This window comes from Dryobates pubescens, chromosome Z (genome assembly GCF_014839835.1).
Source record: "Dryobates pubescens isolate bDryPub1 chromosome Z, bDryPub1.pri, whole genome shotgun sequence".
In the NCBI taxonomy this organism is placed as follows: Eukaryota; Metazoa; Chordata; class Aves; order Piciformes; family Picidae; genus Dryobates; species Dryobates pubescens.
In genome coordinates this window covers 115116487-115121082 of record NC_071657.1, presented here as the reverse complement: position 1 = coordinate 115121082, position 4596 = coordinate 115116487, and the positions used below count along the sequence as shown (strand labels likewise).

At 38.3% G+C, this 4596-nt stretch overlaps 1 non-coding gene across 1 annotated transcript; it reads left to right on the top strand.

Moving 5' to 3' along the window:
- Positions 1–201: 201 nt before the first annotated feature.
- Positions 202–274, top strand: LOC128899542 (small nucleolar RNA SNORD36). Its single transcript, XR_008463134.1, has one exon. It is a non-coding gene; the product is annotated as a small nucleolar RNA SNORD36 (small nucleolar RNA).
- Positions 275–4596: the final 4322 nt, after the last annotated feature.

Here is a 4596-nt window from a genome sequence, read left to right as displayed (position 1 = left end):
TGTAATGCACTCACATATTTGTATCTTTTTAATAGATTGTAAACACCTGCTTAAAGCTGGAAGAATATCTAACATATTTCCATTGCTGAGATGTTTCATAATATGAAAATGTGATTAGCATTCATCCAATTTGTGGATTAGGTGTTATTTCATTTTATTTTTACAGCTACATGCAGTATTAGCAACCATTAGTATGTATGAAAGAAATGATGAAATTATGTCTGCTACAGAAAATGCAATGATACTAAAATGATGAGTTTTAACACTGATCAGTTTTCAACAGTAAAAGGATCCAGTACTATGATATTCCTTTGGCAGTGTACTGTGACATATACTACAGTAAGTACACTCCACAGCAGTCACGAGTTGTGCAAACCATGGTCCTGGGAACTCCCTGCTGACTGAGGTGAGGGCATGTACCACTGCTGTGCTTCATCATTTTTGCTTCATCTGAGTACATTCTAGGCCATATTGCAGTTTTCATTTTGCCCTTTCAGCCTGGTTATTGCTGGAAGAAACCCACATATGCAGCTGCTTTGGAGGAAACCCCACCTGTCTGACATGGTCAGGAGAGCATCAGACAAGAGGAAGGAAAAACATAACTGAAAATCATGGGAATTTTATCTTCAGTCTACATAACAAAAGAAATGCTGCTGAGGACAGATGATCCTCCAAAGCACTGGTAAAGCTGTTATCTTATTCACAGATGTCAAAGAAGCCTGAAATGCTCCGGGCCTCATCTTGGGTGTCCACCAGATAAATTACTAGTTTTTAAAGTGTCAGTATCCAGAAGTGACTTGCTCCCTTACTGACCTAGGGGACTGTACTATTCTTCTTCTGATATGATTGTGGTGACTTCTCATCTGAGTTCTCCAGTTAACAACATAATAAGCTTAAACTGTGGCTGAACATATAAGAACATTGCGATCCAGTACATGGATCTCTCATGATGGCAAAACAGTACCATAAGACAAAATAGTCCTTTGGAGCTGGACAAGGAACAAAATTAACATAGAACGATAGAATGCACTTAGTTGGAAGGGACGTCTAAACATTCATTACAAGATAAGAAAAGTTAGGTAAAATAAAAGAAATTCATTTAAATTTCTGGACAGATTCTCAAAAGCACCAGTTGGTAAATGACAGTCCAGCAGTGCTGTATAAATTCACTATATATATATGTGTGTTTCCTTAGAATAATCCAAAATTAAAAATAAAATACAATTAAATTTAAAGAGGAACATAAAATGAAGGAAAAGACCATGATGCAATATGGTCTTGAAAAATTATATGCGGTATTAATACACATGCAGATGACAAGAAAAAGTTTTTCAGAATACTGGTTTAATGCAACACTGAACAGTGTGTGCTAATTTCAACTACTATTTTCACCATTATTCTCTTGATGTTCTAGGAAAGATCAAGAGAAAGACTGGAAAGAATTTTTAACTTACATTGATATGCAAATTAATTTTCCTTGTAACATCATGTATTTTCATGTGGCAAAATTCATCCTTTATGCTTTTTTCCATCAAAGAAAGAAACAAAACTGTGTGCCTGAAGTACCCTATCAAAATTTGTGACCCGTTTCAAGACAGGTTGGACTTGATGATTTTTGAGGTCCCTTCGAACCTTATTGATTCTATGTTTCTATGATTTTATGTATGGTTGGTGATACCATTAACTGTGTGTTGTATGAAGGGTGACTCCACTATATTTCATGGTGGGTCTTGGTTAGGGGTTTTGTTTGTTTGGGTTTTTTAAATTATTTTCTAAAGAATTCTTAATTACCTTTTCAATTTACTTTTTGACCATTGCTAGCCACTGATCCAACTTTTTTCATGAACTATTCATTGCAATTCCAAGACCATGTTCCTTAGGGGCAACACCTAATTCTAACTTTGTTATGAAAAAGTTAGGACTAATTTTTTTCATGTACATCCCTTAACCTTGACTCTTATACAGTTTCATTTCATCCCTTGTTACCTGCTCATTATCTCATGTTGTACATTGCATGTAGCATATTGCTAAAGTGTACTGAGTTGTAGAGCTAGAGGTCAAGGCAAGGCTTTATTTATTTGTTAGGCTTTGACCTGTAATTTGAATAGAATAGAATAGAATAGAATAGAATAGAATAGAATAGACCAGACCAGGTTGGAAGAGACCTTCAAGATCATCGTGTCCAACCCATCATCCAACACTGTCTAATGAACTAAATCATGGCACCAAGCACCCCATCAAGTCTCCTCCTAAACACCTCCATCAATGGCGACTCCACCACCTACCCGGGCAGCCCATTCCAATGGAAAATCACTTTATGAAGATTTCTTCCTAACATCCAGCCTAAAACTCCCCTGGTGCAGCTTGAGACTGTGTCCTCTTGTTCTGGTGCTGGTTGCCTGGGAGAAGAGACCAGCCCCCACCTGGCCTCCCTTCAGGTAGTTGTAGAGAGCAATAAGGTCTCCTCTGAGTCTCCTCTTTATGTCTCCTAAGAGCAACCTAAGTCCATTCCCCACTGCTTTTTTTCCCTTCTGCTAGGGGAGCCTGCAGAGCCTGTTTACTCAAGTAAGATCTTAGGTACTGGTTACTCAAGATCTTAGGTATCCCATAGAACTCTGTTAAGGACTTTCTTGTGTCATTTTCTTTCACAGAAATTAGAGTATCAGAACTTCAGTACCTTTGGAACTGAACCTTTAGTTTTTTTTATCTGTGTTCACCATCTATGAAATCAAATAATATTCTGTGCCAGTGATAATAATTTTATCCCGAAGAACAGACATCGTGAATTAAAATTTGCTTGTGTTTTTTAGCCACTTCAGACAAGTTTCAGCTCTCCTAATTTTAAATGTCTCCAAAGTAATTGTTGATACTTGAACTAGGTGGATTGTTTTGGTTGGTTTTGTTTTTTGACTCTTGGAGACCAGAAAGATAAATGGGCACTTAAAGAATCTGATCCTGAGGTAGAAATCTGTAACAGGTTGATGAAATATGTAATTTAATTGCCTGCTCTCTCTACGACAATAAAAGGTGTTCATATGCATACTGGACTATACAGCCAGATAGCTAAGCATACTGAGATGAGCTTGACATTCTTAGTTTACAGTGACTGCTCTCTCAGTTTCTACATAGAAACCCATTGGAAAGTTTACATAGCTTTCGGCTATAATCTAATCAATAATTTAATAACTACACTTCACAGTTAGAGAAGATATTTCCCAAAGCTGTGTGAGCATACTTTGTTTTAAATTAAGATTTGGAGTTTGTTGTGAACTGCAGAAACCAAGCAAAAAGTGCCATGATCACATATAGCATCATGACCCAAAGGATGCATGGAAATTAGTTTGCTAAATTCTGATAAAATAGCACACGTACAATAAGATTATCCAATAATTGCATTTTCACCAAAGTATATGATTACTTCTGAATTCAATATAATTAATTAAAAGTAGCTCAAAGCAGCAAGAATAAAAACATGATAATACAGAAGGAAGAAGTGATAAAGAGTGTATCAGAATGTAATGCAGGTTAGGTCAGTGAAAACTCCATGTTCTGTACCCAAGGTAATGGGTAGGAAAATACAGTTTCAGATTCTTTAAGATTTCAGAAGGAAACAGGAAATATTATATGTACAAAAATAAAGAGTGGCAGAAGCTGGCTTGGCTTTCCTGAAGAATGCTAGCATGCATTGCCATAGTTTTGATACAGCTAGTCTAACAACCATGAAAACTTCCACCTTTACTCCATATACATGTTCAGATACATTGTAGAAGTCAATTTTTTATGGCAGAAGTGTGATAAACTCTGTGAGCATTATGACGGCATTTCCACAAAGGACTTAAGAAGTCTTCCGAGTGTTGTGAAAAGTGGCTTCATACAAACATAGAATGGTCAAGGCTGGCAGGGACATCCAAAGGTCATCTAATCCAACTTGCCAGCAGTCAACAGGGACATCCTCAATTATATCAGGATGCCCAGGGCCTTGATGAACCTTACTTTGAATATGCCCAGGGAAGGGGCCTCAACCACCTCCCTGGGCAACCTGTTCCAGTGTTCCACAACCCTCATAGTAAAGAACTTCTTCCTGATGTCCAATCTAAATTTGCCCTTCTCTAGTTTGAAGCCATTGGCCCTCATCCTTTCACTGCAGACCTTTGTAAACAGTTTCTTCTCATCCTCCCTGTAGGCTCCCTTCAGGTATTGGAAGGCTGCTATTAGGTGTCCCCAGAGCCGCTTCTTCTCCGGGCTGAACAACCCCAGCTCCCTCAGCCTGTTCTTGTAGCAGAGGTGCTCCAAACCCCCAATCATTTTCATGGGCCTCCTCTGGACCATCTCCATCAGGTCCATGTCCTTCCTATAGTGAGGGCTCCAGACCTGTGCACAGTACTCCAGGTGAGGTCTCACCAAAGCAAAGTGGCAGAATCACCTCTCTGGATCTGCTGGCAACCCTTCTTTTGATGTAGCCCAGGATATGACTGACCTTCTGGGCTGCAAGTACACAATGTTAATGCTACTTAAATGTTGGAAATATTAAAATCTAGAACAAAATTATTCTTTGCTGCCTTTTCTCAAAGAGTCTTAAAAAACATGTGGAGTCAC